Raw genomic sequence first — 18,414 nt, 5'->3', positions numbered from 1 at the left:
TGGGTCAATGCAAAAGGAATGGAATTCAAGATGAGTACCGGTGAAGGACCAAAGTTTTATGAGACTAAACCCCAGGCTTGAGCCACATAGAGCACCATTAGTAAGAAGCGCCTAGTAGTTCTTTAGATTGATAGAAAAAAATAATAGAGACTTTAGATGGTCTTAAGGCCCTTTAGAATATGGGTCAGTTTTATTTCAGTGTGTTTTCCTTACTTTCCGAATCAATAAAGGCGTAATATTTCTCCTAAAAATTTTATCCTAACACTAAATAAACACCAAATGTACTTGCAAAATACAAAAATAAAGAGGCGGCCCACTCTAGGCCCAACAAACAAAGCCCACTCGGTTTTGAAATAGTGCCATGGGAACCAATTCCCGAAACCCACAAAATAAACCACACTATCCCATTCATATCCCCAAAACCTAAAAAGCCAACCAGTGTCGTCATAAGAGCCAATCCATGCAACCCAAAATCAAAGGAAATCAAAAAAATTTAAAAAAGCAAAAGTTACCAAAAAAAGAGATTCATAAAACATAGATTCCATCATACCCTTCACTAACAACCCACCTCCAAAGCCTACACAAAGATCTTCATAAATTCCACACCCTAACTCCATTTTCAAAATTGTTTTGACTCACCAATAGAAAAAATTAATCTGGACAAAAATAAGTTTCACACTAACAGTCAAAAAAGCCTCCAAAATAGCCTTAAAATTAACTTTAAATACGAAGCACAATGTCAAGGCACAAAAAAAAAGGGAATAGAAATAAACGCAAGAACATGTGAAGCAAAGCGTCAAAAATTGACCGCCCAAGTCATTTTCAGCGCCCAGGGCTGGGCGCCGAAATTTCTGACGCCCCAGCCTGGGCGTTGAAACTCTCTGCCTGCCAAAAGTTTTCTTTTTCAAAAGTGCTCGTCATTTTATCCGCACACAACGGAAAAATAACGAACACTTGGGGGGTACAGTACGTATCCAAATAGGTTCACCAAGAATGTAGCTATACATTAGTCGAATTTTACGCAACCTATGGCAAAAAAAAACGGCAGATGAAAATAATGATAAATACTTCACTCATTTGACCAATTAAGTAATATGTTTCCACTTCAGGACATATCTATCGAAATCCGGCATACTAGAACTTATTCTAAAGCTAGAACTACGCGCGACCTGATTCTGACAAGATACGTAGGCAATCCTTACCAAGGATTCGGTCCAAATAATAAAAAAATATATTCTTTGTGTAAAAAAGTGTTAGACATATAAAAAAAAGGAGAAACAAAATTAAATGAAAACTAAAAAACGCCTTTATTAAAATATAATAAGAAGGAAAACAAAGTGCTAGGAATAAAAAACAAACACAACTGAAATAAATAAAGGGCACCTACACCCTAACAAGAACTACACTACTCTAGTTCTTCTGGATCATCAAATAAAGTCTTGAAGAGGGCAATATTCGCATGATCCACTCCCACAGTCCTCTGCGCTGCCCCAATGTCAATCTCCATAAGAACCGGCTCCTGGACACTAACTTCCATAGATGCCAAGGCTTCAGAAACATTCTCAGTTATAGCCCGCTCAGCCTCAAGGGCACAAACAATGGTGGGAGAAGGATTATTATCATCAACTAGACTAGCCACTGTTTCTACAAGCGGCTGAGCCTTCCTAACCCATACATTGTTCCGGCGACGATCTCCGCGAGAGCTTGAATTTCTTTTAACAACAGCAGGCCCCTTCATGTTAGGCATCTTTTTAGGCCTGAAACTGGAACGAGGAGGAACTTCCTTTCGCTTTCGATCAGGACGAGCTTTCACAGTCTTAAAACTATAGGTACGAGGTTTGGCAGAATCAGGACCCTCATACTTAACACGAATACGAGGTATCAAAAGCTCAGCCGGCTCCCCATTACGAGCCTCGGTCCTCACATCTTTGTCATCGGAGCTCATCCACAACTTGTAATTTTCAGAAAGACCCACAAAGCCATTTGTAGCTACGGCCTAACGCGGAAGACCATCATAATACTTAGCCCACGCTAAGACCCGTGTTTGTGAAAAGGCCGCTACCTTAGGTGGTACCATATCAGAAAAAGGGATAGTCTGCCTTAAACCATATTGACACATGACTCGGTAAGGGAAAATATAAATGGGACGAGATAGCCCCAACAAAGAAACATAAACCGATACATCAGACCCCCCTGTCATAGTAGTCAATACCCACCATGGTACCACCCACTTAATAGAACAAATACCATAAGTAAAAAAGGAGGTCCATTCGGCCTCGTCCTGGCCTTGGTGCAAGTATTTTCGGTTACCCAAAGCTATAGGGCGATAATGTTTAGGATCGGCAGGAGCTTCCAAAAGTCTAAGCCGTTCCGCAAGCCAAATCTGCAAAAACAGGTACGATCGAATCAAAAGAATGAAAAGAAAAAAACGGTTCCTGGGGCGCAGTTTCAACGCCCAGGACCAGGCGCCGAATATTCCAGCGCCCAGCCCTGGGCGCTGAAACTCAGCCCCAGGCTAAAAGAAATATGTGTAAAAAAAAAAACATACATGTGCGCAAGGAAAAAATCGAGTACCTGCAGTAATAAGGGGCTTCCCTTAAAATGTTCAGATTTAGCATCCTTCTTTAGTTCATCCGCACTCAGCAAAGTCTCAGCAACAACCAACGGCATAATAGAATAGCAACTTTCCATCTGGCTAATCAAGGGGATCAACCTTATGTCACCGAACTCACCATTATTATTCGACAGCAAATAATGATTTAACAAGCAAAATACAAGGGCTCGAATGTTCAATTTTTGTTCGGTCATATTCTTACTAGGCCTAAAGTGATGTTTTACAAGTTTCGCCAAGTTAACCTCATCATCTAAAACAATTTCAGCAAACATGTTATCATCTAGCCCTAGGAAAGCCCTTATGGTTGTTTTACCCTCTTCAATAGTGCCAGGGGTAACAGGAGTAGCATTGGTAGGATAACCAAGGATCGCAGCAAATTCATCAGGCAAAGGACATATTTCATTGCCCCGAAAGGCAAAAACATGATGATTGGAGTCCCAAAAGCTTAGGGCAGCATGCAGAAAATTATAATCAATATTAATTTGTTGTAAACCTAAAAGTGCCTCTAAGTGGTATTCTTTTAAAAAAGCTTTTTTTGTGGGAGTAAGGGCATGTAGCCAACGCCTAACAGTCCGTTGGAGTGAGAAAGTAGGGATCGACATGGCAAAAGCAGTGAATAATTAGAGCACAGCAAAAAGAGAGAAAGAATTTGAGAGTGGTGGAAAATAAGGACGTATCTAGCCCCTATATATAGCTGAACGCACCCCATGACATCCTGATCCCATTCGGAAACATGTTAGGAAATCCGAAAATCAAATATTACCAGGAAAAGACTTTCAGCGCCCAAGGCTGGGCGCCGAAATGTTTAACGCCTGGCCTTGAGCGCTGAAAATGCAGCCCAAGGCCCAGATTTCACAAAACACGGAACAGGAAAGGACTTAAGACTGTGTTGCTAAACACGAGGCCCTATTGCAAGTAGGATCAAGCCAAAAGCACCTTTAGCTCCCAAATAAGCAAGAAAAAAAAATAATAACATTAAAACTTGGTCGAAACTTAGACTCGTCTCAGAAAATGCTTATGTACACTTTCAAAAAAAAGCAAGTTAAATATCATGGTCATTCTTCGAAACACCAAAAATATGTGTCGTCAAGTCATTGGTTTTCCAAATAAAAAAATGTTTGTCTGTCAAAGGGTTCGGGCCAAGCTAAAACTGGATGTCGCCTGAAAACTAAAGTCGCACTCCACGGCTTCGCTAAAGTAGCACACTACTATAGAAGGTCGCTCGCACATACGAGCATGACCCCAAACATGATTACAAGATGCGAAAAACAACCGACGTGCCCCAGTGCTTGGGGGCTCGCGAAAAAATAGACTCCAACGAGGAGCGCGCGATCAAAATCACATTCCCAGACTGCGCCATACACCATATCATGTTTGGATATCTCAAAAATATATTGTTAAACAAAAATATACACAGTGTTGACCCACTTATAGGACACATCTAATCGGGAAATATTACGACCCACCAACAGGTTGTAATCACAGAAGCCCTTCTGCATAGGCAAAATAAGAAATTCAAAATGGGCTCGCCCACCCTCAGCGGGCGGGGTCTGCGTCACTAGCCGCGCAGGTCCTCAGTTTTTGAAAGAAATAAAATCTTCAAATTTAAAATAGGCTCGCCATCCTCAGCCGGCGGGGTCTACGGCGCAAACCACGTAGGTCCTTATTTTCAAAAAAAAGCAAAATAAATTTCAAAATAGATTCGTCCACTTCTATCGGACGGGGCGTCCACCCTCAGCGGACAGGCTCGCCATCTTCAGCCGGCGGGGTCTACGGCACAAACCACGTAGGTCCTTATTTTCAAAAAAAAAAACAAAATTTCAAAACAGATTCGTCCACTTCTATCGGACGGGGGGTCCACCCTCAGCGGACAGGTTCGCCATCTTCAGCCGGCGGGGTCTACGTCACAAACCGCGTAGGTCCTTATTTTCAAAACATCAAAACAGATTCGTCCACTTCTATCGGACGGGGCGTCCACCCTCAGCGGACAGGCTCGCCCACCTTCAGCGGGCGGGGTCTGCGTCACTAACCGCGCAGGTCCTTAGTCGCTGCAGCGATAATTTTTTCGGTTTTCCCTTTTTCCAAAAATTAAAGGATTGGTTTTCCGTTTTTCCAAAAAAGAACGATGTGCTGGATTTTCCTTCGTTTTACGTCCTATAAAAACAAGGGGGTTTTCTCGTTTAGCTAGCCCTGAAAATGAGAATCTTTAAAACGTTTTACTTCGTGATTGGGCTTGGCCAGGCCCAATTACACTTTATAGCTTTGATTTTGAAAAACTCTGTAGCTACTCCCAATGACAAAGTGAGGGAGTTTCTACGTACCTTTAGATTCTTCCAATGACAAAGTGAGGAAGTTTCTATACTATCAGTTGACAAATCCCAATGACACGTGAGGGATATGTCGACACTTCAAGTGATGACCCTTAAGTCAAATGTTATCACTCGGGGGCTCGTGAGACCCTCGCAAAACAGGTCACATACACCATGGCTTATGTGACGCACTCCGTCTAATACTTTGACCATCGTCTTACTCCAAGACTCAGTCAAAGTGGGGGCTAACTGTAGACACCTACTTTTGTCCCCGTTCCCGCAAGGGAAAGGTTCGATGATGAAAGCATAAAAACTCCACTTGACAACGCATCTCCTATAAAATAAACGAATCTCGATTCCCCATTTCATTTCACCCGAAACCTCCTATTTATGGAAACCTGCTAAAAATAGTAAACTGCCGTAAAAGGTGGCTTCTAAAAGTGGCAAATCATAAAAGATAGAAACCTGTCAGAATTAGGTGTTGCATTACAACATAAATCCTAAATGAGATAGAAAACTACGAGAATCCTATTCCTAATATGATTCGGAAATAAGAGTTACGTATAAATTGAAATCCTAACGAGCCTAGAGTTCGTAACGGGCCCGGATGCATTCCGTCACAAAATTGATACGCGCTAAAAGACTCGAATTAATCTCAAACTCTACGGATTTCAGGAATCCGAATATGACTAAAGAAAACTGCCCAGACCCTATTTTCAACGCCTGGCTCTGGGCGCCGAAATCTTCGGCGCCCAGGCCTGGGCGCTGAAAATACCTGGGTACGTGTTTTTTCCAAATTCTTTGTGGATTAGAACTCTGCAATTCTATCTTTCCACGAACTCTTCCCTATAAATAGGCCCCTAAATTCGACGTGAAAGGACACACAACAACACACAATTATATTCTGAGTATTGACTCCAACCCTCAGCCTAAGCCTCTCGCTGCGAAATTGTTCACGCGTTCTGTCGCAATCGATCCATAAATCGAACAGAACGTATCATGTCCCATAATTGAGATTCGTTAAATAAAAAGGAGAAATAGCAAAGTCAAAGTGGTTAGTTTTCTGAGAACCGTGACGCACCTCTCAAGGGTGCGTCGTAATGTGTCCCTTTTCGATGATTTAACTGCTTTCCTCGCCCTTTTTATGAACTGTTAAACTAACCTAATCTGATTGTTCTATCACGCCTAACAAATATGATATTTTTGGGAAATCGGATTATCATGCTAGGTCCCTTAATGCTATTTAAATCAGATAATCACGATCGAATTAGTATTATATGTTGCATATTGCTAAAATCAACTCAGATTAGTTTAATAGTTAACGCATGTCCCTTCAATTATTTATGCTGAGCTAGTAAGGATATCTTGTCTCTGGGGTTATCGATGAGCGAAGTACTCCTCTCGGTAGTTACAGTCCCCCGAACCCTCAATCTCTACCTTGCAGGTGTATATTGAGAGATCCCCACACCAGGGATCACAAGGGAACCTACGGCCGTCGTGGTCAAACATAATTGCACTCCCTTTATGTCACCATAATCGGGTTTTGTCAGTTTTTCTCATTGTCGTTAAAAACTGAATGGCGACTCCTATATTACTAGTCAATTGGGTGTATACTCACAGGAAATCCAATTACATTTGATTGAATAAAAAGAATCGTCACACCCACGAGGGGCAAGGTCACGCATTAGCCTCGCGCTTTTTCGACCCCCTCACAGTAGTATTATTCAAACTGTCTGTACTAGAGTGAATGGTGTGATGCCTAAAGTTGTTAGCAATAGGGATCATGTTTGGTTTTCAACCCTGTTTGCAGGGTTGTGGGTTTGTTTAGCCAGTTTGTTCTGGCTTCCTGAGGGTCTGTCCTCTTGGCTTTTATATTGTACTTGTTTGATAATCTAATATACTACTTGCTTATCAAAAAACAAAGGTTTAGAGCATTCAAGTTGAAATTGATTTATGAGTTACTTTCCCGCACCCTTCATAATGATTGTTTTGTGGTTGTAGGTACCTAAGTGTGTATTCAGATATGTTAAGAAAGCTAAGATAGAACTTTTAAAAGTTATGCAAGAATATGATTTATGGTGAAAAGATGAAATTGAATTTACACATGAAGTTCTGAGGATTATACCAAAACAAGTAATCAGGAATTAGTATGTCAGTTACGTTGATGGTATTCTTGGTTTACCTTTCCGCGTCTTTAATATGGATTATTTTTGTGTATTTATCTAAAAAGGATGCTTGATAATCTCCATAAAGGAAGTTGAACTAGAGAATGTAAGGTTTTTTCAAAAAATGTTGTGAGGAAAAGTACGATTTATGGTGAGGACATGAAATTGAGGTTGCATATAAAGTATTGAAATAAGTTATCGAGAATTCTGTCCATGAGGTTAATGATATCAATGAATGTTATGAAATTTGAAAAAGAATTATGAATGATTGAGGAATGCAATGGAGTTGAGAATAGAAATTGACAAAATGTCATGTCTGTAAAACCAGGTAGTCTGAACTAAGTTTTCTAGAAACTGGATTGCTTATGATAAAGGCATGTTTGATGGCTTAGCATTATCCGCAAAATACGAGATTTTTCAACTTAAGGATAAGTAACGAAGTCGTATGTCTAACGATATATTTCTAGCCACGTGATTGGATTCGAACCCCTGCAACGAACGCATTTAACGATGTCACTCAACATAGAAGAAAGATCGGAGATTGAATCAAAACAAATCGAATAATGAAAGTCAACGACAAAGATTTCTGCAGCAAAGGAGCCAATAGGAAATGAAAGTGAAATGTCTTTAATTATTCGCCCATGAACGATATGATGTATGAATGACTCTGTTTTCTATGAATGATTATGTTATAATCAACCATGCTCGTGTGTTAGATCAAATGATTATGAATGTTATGCTTATGTTGAATTTGAAATTTTCAATTTATGAATTATGTCTCTATGATATGGATTATGTTTATGCTGACATGATTGTACTGGTAATCTAATTGTTATACATGGATGCCATCCCCGATGAAAGTTCTCCTGAGCTCAGAGTACGAGATTGTGTTAATAAATAACTCTTACAAATTATTTGAGTATTGCAATTGATAGATAAATATTTATTTTAATTATGTATACATATATTTTCAGAATTATAATTTTTCATTAAATGTTACTATTTTTGGTAGAAAATATTTTCAAACAAGATATCACAAAGTAAAATGGGAGCCTAGTCTATGCTAACAAGTTTGCCCCTTTTATGTTCTTTGCTCCTCGATCCTATTTTATGAAGTAAAGTGGAGATACGAAAGACGATGGCGGAATGTAATATATAATTTTTGCCCCTTTTGTATCTTTTACTCTTCGATTCTAGGTCTCGAGTTGGAGCGGAGTTCTAAAAGATGATGGCGGAATGAAAGCTAGACATTGTCAGAATTGAAATTGTGAGATCTTGGTTTTAAATAAAACATCATACTTTTATTCGAGCATTTTCAATTTTCAACAATCATCTTACAAATCTAATAATTTTCAAATTTCGAGGACGAAACTTTTTCTAAGGGGGTAAGAATGTAATGCCCCGAATTTTTAAAACTCGATTAATTATGCTTAATTATTTTTATTTAGCTAAAGTCGTTTTAAATCATAATTTTGAACTTTATTTTAATTAATGAAATTTTATTTCACTTGAATTTTTAATATCGATTACACGATTTATCTTTTAAATTTTAACAATTTAATTTATGAGATTAAGCTATTCTTTAAATCTTAATTATTTTGTAATTATTTTCGGATTCCTAATAATTTCGAAACGTTCTTATTTTTTCGAAAACTAAATTTATTTTTCGTTAACAATATTTTTATGAAGAATTATTTGAAAACTTGATTTTAATTAAACATTACTATTCTAATCAATTCCTAAAATAGAAACCAATTTTCAGAAATTATGCCTAACTTAGTGAAATCACGAAAATGCCCTTGAAGAGCAAAATTCCATTTCTCATCTTCTTCCTCCACTCCACGTATGTTTTTACTTTCCTTCCCTCAAATCAGTCTTGGTTCATTACTTGCTCCCCAAGGGGTGATCCTTCTTCTTCACTCTTCTTAGTTTTATAATCAGACACAAATTGCCATCTTGTTTCTCAACCAAAATCAATCAATTGAACTGAAAATCATCCCCCTTGTTCCTCCTGTTCGAACCAACAAACACCACCACTGCAACCACCGTGACCACCGATCACCACCACTACCACCTCCGTCCAACCACCCATACTCGACCACCTAATACCACCCTAACCTCCGTCGGCCACCGCAGCACCCCCACCAAACTCCCCTGCCCTCCCCTGTTCTTTTTCCTTTTCCTGCTCGCAACACCACCCCCCCCCCCCAACGCCACAAACCACCACACTCCGGCCACCGCACCACTCTCCAAACCCACCGCCGCCCCTCAATCCCGGCGAGCTGCTGCTTCCGCCGTCCAGAACCGCCCAACCGTTCTCAAACTCCCTTGCTTTCCCCTCCTATGTTCGACCCCCCCCCCCCTCTTCCCTCACTGCTCCGTCGTGAACCGCCGCACAACCACCACCATCACCGTCATGCTCCAGCGCGGTCTCGCGCTGCCGCGACTCCAGGGCCGCTGCCCAGCCGCCCCTCTTTCCTCCCCTGTTCGAGCTCTGTTTCGCACCCCCCCCTTTCCCTCTTTTGGTCGACTTTCATGAACCCAAAAACCAACTACTCAGACCTTGTTTTATTGCTTTAACAAACCCAAAACAAAAGTCCTAGGCCCAATTTTAATATTTTGATTTTGGTAAGCTCATTTCCTATTTTTATTTTCAGATTTATGAATTTACCTTCCATGTTTTTTCTAAATAAATTTGATAAAGTATTTTAATGTATATATTTATATAAATAATTACTAATAAAAGTGTTTATTATTTCAGGTAGGAAAATAAATTTAATTTTCGGTTTTACTAAAATTAAGTTACTGGCTTGAGTTAACAAAAAAGGAATTTAAGTAATTTTCATGTAAAGCGATATATGAGTTATAAATTTATATTTTTTAAATTTCGATTAACAATAATATTTTCGTTAAATTTATGAAATTATAATTGTATTAAAGTTAGTTGTTTGAAAATTCAATATTTATAAACTTATTTATGAAATATTGATTTTACATTATTTATCGTTTTAAGTACTAATTCAATAATTTAATATTTTGAAAGAACTCGGACTCGGAGCTCAGGACGAACGAACCAAAGAAAATCCCTAGCGAATTGAGAATTGAGGTAACGGCTATTGCTAGTACCCGCAATCCCCTTATAAATATTATTTATGAAATTATGACGTTATGGTTGAATTTATGAATTAAATGTTTTGATGTGTTTTATGGATTGTGGGATGAAATATGATTTGATTGAATTGTTTCCTATAATATGATTTGATTGAGTTTTCTCATAAAATGATGTTTATGAAATGATATGAAAGAATTGATATTTTATTGATCCCAGGATCAAAATGATGTTTTATGAGTTAAAAGAGTTATGTTATTTCAACTGAATATAAAAGCCAAGACTTAGTAAAAAATTACATAAAACATGATAAATGAAAGTGAAAGACCTGGTTTGTCTGGCGCTATATAAACTACCATCTTCCTATCTATCGGTCATGCATGCTCTACGGACACCTGTCCACCCATGGATTACGAGCCCAGGCTCCCATGGTTATGAGCCTAGGCTCAGGGCCCAGGCCCAATGTTACAGTTCGATGATGAGCCCGGGCTCTTATGGGCCCAGGCCCAGTGGAGAATTCCTTCACGGTTCGTACTTGCCGACAACTAGCATGTTAATTAAAAGTTTATGAATGATGTTTTCATTAAAAGTTTATGAATGAATTAAATGTGATATTTTATTAAATGTTTTACTTATTCTATTCTCCCTGTGTTATTAAATAAAATGAATTGAAATGAATTTACGCTGCTAGGATAGTCGTTACTGAGTCTTCGGCTCACCGTTTTGGTTTCTGTTTTAGGTACTGCGGGAAAGATGGAAACGAGTAGTGGCGAGGAATTTCACTTTAATATTATTCACCTAGTTTATGCTTAATGTTTATAATAGTTTAATTAAAGACTTTTAGTAATTTATGTACTTGATTTTTGGAATATAAAGGATTATTATATTAAATTAGGAGGTTTTTATGGCTTATGGATGATGTTGCCTTGTAATTTCCATGAGGGAATTATGGAAGGTAATGTCCCGACCAAATTAGGTTAATTCCGCTGCTAAGTATTCCTTAATAAGGGATTTAGAGGTCGGGGTGTTACACTCATTTTCTTCCTGCATAAGAACTATTTGAAAGTTCCTTTGCCAATCAAGGAAGTTTTTCCCGCTCAACTTCTCCTTTTCGAGAATTGATCGGATGTTGAATGAATTATTGTTTGCCACAATTAAAATTACAATTGAAAAGAATAAACAAATAAATAACCACTCATAGATGCTCTTAATAAACTTAAATTCTAGCATACATGCATAATTCAAGATTTATTAATCATTTTATTCGAAATATTTAGTTCCTGCAGGTGTGAATAAAATGAGTCCAAGATCCTTAAATCATTGAAGAATTAAGCACATTATGTATTTTGACTCAATTCTAAAATATTTTAGGTAAGAAAATCTTTTGCTAATAGTCTAGAAACTACTCTTGGTTGATAGGTACGTCTAAGAACTTATTAGGTAAACCTATCCCATTTGCCACGACATAAAAGGACTCCTTACTTATATCGTTGAGTTTTACCAAAACTAACATGTACTCACAACTATTGTGTACCTTACCCCTTTAGAATCAATAAGTAACAACTCGCTATGGCGGAAAACTATTACTAGATTGATGTAAAGGTTATCCAAGTAAGCGTTATTTTAGAATGACACCTTTTAACTCAATTTTAAAGTTTGGAACTTAGGGCTCTTACTATGTTGGTTAGATTTTAAGTGAACTAAAATCCTTAATCATACAACATTGTCAAGCCACAATCTCATGCATAATATTTAGACATATTTAAAGCAATAAATAACTTAAAACGCATAAGATTTAAATGTGATCTAGCTATAGTATGGCCCGAGTTCATCTTGAAGCTTCAACTTCAAACTACGTCTTGAAAATGGATTGAAAACTCCGTCTTGAATTTCACCATGGGAGGCGCCATTTTCTTCAAATAGGATATGCTATAATTAAACTAATTACAACTAATTGATGGTACACAAACCATATTTAAATAAAAACTTTGGTACATTAGACCAATTTTACATTCAAATTAATGGTATGCATACCATATTTAATATCCTATTTGGGCCATACTAGTCACTTTCCACAACCTGCAAAATAGTACATTTACAATATACCATTCATCACATAAACATTTGCAGCAACTAATTAAAGGTTCCAACAATCTACAAATTATTCAACCTTATTAGTTCTAATCAAGTTGTTTTAACCTTAAAGGAATAAAGGCCTAATCAAGAGTTTAATGACTAGAAGCTCCCACTAAAACCAAGAATTTACATGCTTTACTAATTTTAAACATAAAATTGTATTTCCTAGTCCAATCGGAAACTTACAAATTTAATTAAAATTCAAAGCTCACATAAAAATAATTTTAAATCCCTTTATCATTTTCCAGTTGATTAAAATTAATTAATTATAATTTTACCAAGATTTTAATTTTATTAAAAAAATTAGTATAAAATAAATTATAATAATTAAATTAATCGAAATTAAATTCCGAGAAAAATTAAAATTACGAAATTCAATTTAATTAAAATTGTTGTTCAAGCGAAAATTTAAAAACGAAACAAGTCATTGGGCCAAGGAAAGGCTCATGGGCGCAAAGCCTATGCCTCGCCAAGGTTGCAGCGTCGTAAGAGCTGACCGCACGCAGGGCCGAGGCCATCGAACAGCCAAGCCCCTCGCCAACGCTCGTTGGCTCGACACCATCACTCGTTGTCGCTGCTGCTTGCTAGGTATGCACGCATGGCACAAGGGCATCCATCGATGCCTCGTCGCCATCGCTCGCTGGGTGCAACACAGGGCTGGCAGAAAAGCATGGCTCGAAGGCCATTGCTCGCTGCCTCGACGCCAGCGCTCGCTGGGCATGTGTACGTGTTGCCCTTTCGCCTTGCTCGATCACACGCACAGCACACACCGCACAGGCCCTGTGCCCGCGCGCGCATGCTCGTTCCTTGCTCGCTGCCTAGTACCGCATGGGTGACGAGCTCCCTTGCTTGTCGTCGCATGCCCGCACTATGCAACACCCCTTAAGGCTAACGCTTAGCTTCCATTGCTTCGTGCGTGCAAGACTGTGAACGATTCATAAAATCAAAAAAATTATATTTAAATTTAACGACAAATTAAAACTCATATTAATTTCACTAAATTTAGGCGAAATATCAAAAATTTATTAGGCAAATTAATTTCCGATCACATGATTTCTTAGGGATTAAAATCTAGGTCATAAAATTTTAAAAAATTTCAACTTTAACAAATTTTAAGGTTGTTTTTAATCATAAGATCCTAATTAAATTATCAATTAATTATGAAAATCAAAACAAATTCTAAATTATTTGAAATTCAACAAATTTATTATATTACAAATTAGGTTGTATAATTAAATAAATTAGACCTTAAAATTGTTAAACATATACAGTCAGTCAATCATAAATTCAATATTTACATACAAGATTCGCAAATATTTAATTTCACATCATAAAAATTACAAATTTTGCATTCGAAAAACTAAAACCTCTGAAAAGTCATAGTTAGGGTTCGAATTTGGGAATTCTGGGTTCGGCATCAAATCCTTGATTTTTGTCAAAAATTTAAAACGTCGTTTACATGTTAAATTCACTATAAAAACACAAGATTTCGACCATTATTGACAAAACTGCCGAAAATCCAGCGAACATATAATCAAATAATCGCACGAATTTGCAATTAATTAAAATCATGAAATTAATCACCCCATTAATTCATTGCAAATTTATAAAATTTAATCCATGTTAACTATAATTCATTATGGAATTAATTAGAGGCTCATGATACCACTGTTAGGTTATGAATAATACAAACAATATAATTCATGCGTAAAAACCATAAAGCCAGGAATTCAAATTAATTTCCACATAGTCTATAAGGTTTTGTGCACTCGGGTTAGGTGACTTCCATGGATCATCTCCATGTTCTATAGTCTGATGGTCCAGTTAGTTTTTCCATATTGATTGAGTGAGATCCTTCAGATGGATGAAGATATAGAGGGTTGTTAACATCAATAAGAGCCATTTTAAATACAAAGGTTTGAGCTTTTTAGACAGTGAAGAAGGAGAAGAAAAGTTTTAGATGATTGTGTATGTGTTCGTGGATGTAAATATGAAATTGTTAACTTCTACATAATCTACAATCTTGTGAGCCATAGCTATGATACCATGAAGACAATTTCATATTGAATAAGGAAGAAAGACAACAAAATAATAGAGAGAATGTTGCATTGTTTTCATTTCATTTTCAAAATCTGATTACAACTTGTTCCTCTCCTTCTTTAAATAGTGCGGGTGCACATCAAGTAAATATTCTAAATTATTACACCTTATAGGGACAACACACACAAGATGACAAAAGGGTCATGTGCACAAAAATTGATATTGATGTTATTTCTTGAATGATTGGGAAAGGAACCTTCCTTGTTCCTTCTGTCAACATAAGTAGTAAACTATAAAGAACATGTCTATTATGTACTCCGTACAATTTGCTATTTTTTATTTTTATCGTTTTTAAAAGAACATAAAGGGTCAACTAAAAGAACATACCTAGTATTTCAACTGAAAGAAAATAACATATTTTTCAAAGTAAAATAAATATATGCCCACTCAAGAAATATATGTGCTCATAATATCAATATTAATAAAAGATTATGAAGTATATACGAAATATATACGAAGTATATCATAATAATGTAAAATATAATGAGAAAGATATAGTTTATTATAAAGGACACATATATTTTTAAAAATATGTTATTTATGACCGTTTTCATTTGTTTTACATAGTATGTTCTTTTAATGTCCGAGTTTAATCAAAAAAATATTGGATGATCAACCATATAGAGCATATACATTACTTTTATTATTTCCATCGTTCTTGAATTATTAGTCCCTTTTGGAATCTTGGCATTATTTACAATTGAAGAGAATTTTCTAATTTCTTTCCAATACGTATTTCAAAATATATTCACGTGGGATCTTGTTTTGTTCGTCTCAATGTGTAATTTAAGAATATCAAACTTTTATATTTCTTTAACATACGTATTTGGAGAAATTTACGTTTAAATATTGAGTTAAAACAGACTAAAAAATCAAAAGGAAACTAATCTCTATTATATAAGCGAAGAGGGGAGGGGCAATTCAGTAACACCATTTTTCGTGTGCACTAGCAAAAAGACGAAAATAACCTCCTTTTTTGTTGTTAATCGGTATTGACTACTTGATGAGCATCTCTCCCCCTCTCACTTTTCTTTCTCCTCTCACCTTCGTTTCTAGGGTTCTCTCTCTCCTGTCACCTAATTGGGCAGCCGTGCAACAACCCCTCTCCTTCTCCTTCATCCGTCCTCTTAACCGTGGATGCAGCTTCTCCTTGCCTAGGAATGCGGCCGTTGAGGCTTCTCCTTTCCCCCGCCACCATCGCCGGCTCGCTCTCGCTCTTTGCCGAAGTTTTCTTTAATTAGCGTTTGAGAAGGGACGAAATGATGAAGTGTATTGGAAAGATCTCTTGGATCTGTTGTGTTTTATTGAAAGGAATTGAAGATAATATCTTGAGTCTGTATGTTTCTCTTCAGTCTCCAGTCTACCTCATCCTTCCTCCTCTCATTTCAATCTCATAAAGGAAGGTATTTATTTATTTGGTTAATTTTTTTTGTGAGTTTTTTTAATGAATTTGATGAAAATTTGTGTTGGTTTATCAGTGAATTGCATGATTCAACTGAATTGAATTTCTGCACTTGATGTTTTTTTATTGATGTAGAATTTCTAGATTAGGTTATATGTTCTTCATGATTTTTCTATTTATTTTGTTTTCCTCAGAGAATATTGGGTATTCCCTAATTTTATGTATAGTTCACTAAAATTAGGGTTTATATTGTTCAATTGTACATGAAATTGCCAAATTCGGGAATTTCCAACATTTTCTCGAATTTAGTAACCCAACTAGATTAGGTTCCGTGCACGCACGGATATTTGAAAATTATTATTTGACCATCTTTTTTATAGAATTTTTAATTGAATTATTTATCCCTTAAATCTATTGCGTAATTAATAATCTCGAATGTATAAAATTTTAACCTACTACGTATTATATATTTTATATGTTTTAAATGATGATCTGACTAAAATATTTGATATATTTAATATGCTAATTTAATCAAAATATTTGAGTAAAAATATTTTCTATTATTGATATTACAGTTTAACTAAAATATTACCAAAATTTTCTAATTATGGCATATTCCATAATCCTATATTTTTTTCCATATATAAACATTTATACAAAAGGATAGAAAATAAAAAAAGAATAAAATAAACATGTCTTTTTAGGAAAGAGTTTTTGGCGGGAATATTCTTCACCAGGAAGTGACACGTGTCATTCCAGGTGTCTCTTTTATAGTAATAGATTCCTCTAATTTTATCGATTTGGTTATGTGTCAATAGCTTGATTGAGTTTGTAGTTCAAAGTTGTGGTGCTTTGGTGATTGGGGTATTAATTTTATATAGGATGTTAACTTTTATTTTTCTGTAACGTATTATCAAAATTATATGCACTATCAAAATCGTGCATCATCAAAATCATGACTTTTAGTATAATTTCGCGGAGACTTCTTTTATAATGGAGAATGATGTTTGTGGTGGTGAAATTCAACGTTTGTGCTTTCTGATGAAATTGATGATTGTCAACTCAGACCACCAATCTTAAATGAAGAAAAACTATTACTACCACTTCTGGTTTTTTTTTTTTTGCTGATTGTCAACTATTGCTTCCCTATTTTTGCTTCATTTTGTCTATGACCATTATATTAAGGATATGTAACCAAGTTTTCGGTAACTTATTTGCTTTAATCTTTGCATTATCAAAATCGTGCATATAATGTTAACAGGTGTACCTTGACCGCACCAATACCCTGAACTAGCATATGTGTACTTTAACAATCAGGCTAATATTGCTTGAGGTAAATATAGACAAGGCGAAATATGTCTTTCTTCAAATGGTATTGGTTTCTATTAACTTTTAAAAAACATTTGGAGGAAAATGTTCGACTGTGTAACGTATATGTACATGAACCGCAATCCTAACTCTAAGAGATATTGTCATCTTAATGGGGGATGTTTAAGTATATAGTTTCTTAATAGAGTTATTGCTAAAATTTGTTGGCAATAGTTTATGAGTTTATCTTTTCATAGCCCCCCTCTGTCTAAACCATCCCCTGTTGTGCAAATGTATATTTATATTCCAAATTATACACCTATATTTTCATTGAGAAGCTTTCAGTATCATTGAATGATTGCCACTACATTGGCCTTTCATGATTATTATTCACTAATCAAGTTTTTATCGCACCTTCATTTCCCTTTTGTGATTATTATTCACTAATCAAGTATTCATTGTGATAAATTATGAATGATATTGTTATTACACAGTCTTCCTTCCAAAAATATTTTGGGTTGTTTAGGGGTGCAGTCACTTATTTTTTGTACAATACCCAACTATTGCCAGCATGAGGATAGATAGGCACTTTTACGAAAGTCTTTACAGATTGCAGGAAACTTGAAATTTAATATAAGCCAACTTAGTAAGAAGTCATCTTAATGGGGGCTGTTTGGGCCATCTTAGGGATGAGGCGTTATGGTTCATCGAATGCATTTCTATATTTTGGAAATCGTTTTGGGCGTTTCTTTTATTTTTCTCTAAAAGTTAGATGCTTGAGTTTGTTAACAACATCCTCCCCTCCTCATACCAAAAATAAATAGAAAATATTGTCTATGATACCTTTGATTAACGATAAATTTTCTTAGGTACAATGGAGGACCTCCACTGCCTAGGTTTGGTTATGTCGCTGACGCTAACTGTGCTTTGTTTTTTGTTTTCTTGAGTGTGCGCCTGTGCTCCATTAACTCCCTTAATTGGTGTTTGTTGCTTCTATGGTTGGATTTTTATTATTTTCTACCTTTTGGTAATAAAGTTCGCTATTTTACTAAAAAGAATAGGAATGATGTATAATTTTTCATGAACTTTGTGAACAAATTTTGTAGCATATTATTTTTGGTGATTAGTTGCAATAAAACTATAAAGTTATGATTTTGATTAGTGTTTTGTATTTTTTTTTGCAGATTTTTCTAAGGATTGAAGCTAAATATCCGACTATGTAGTCTTTGAAGGAGATTGTTGATGGTATTCATAGTTTTGTGGCTAAGGTT

The sequence above is a fragment of the Spinacia oleracea genome, chromosome 5 (assembly GCF_020520425.1).
Source record: "Spinacia oleracea cultivar Varoflay chromosome 5, BTI_SOV_V1, whole genome shotgun sequence".
Lineage (NCBI taxonomy): Eukaryota > Viridiplantae > Streptophyta > Magnoliopsida > Caryophyllales > Amaranthaceae > Spinacia > Spinacia oleracea.
Note: the sequence above shows the minus strand (reverse complement) of the source record.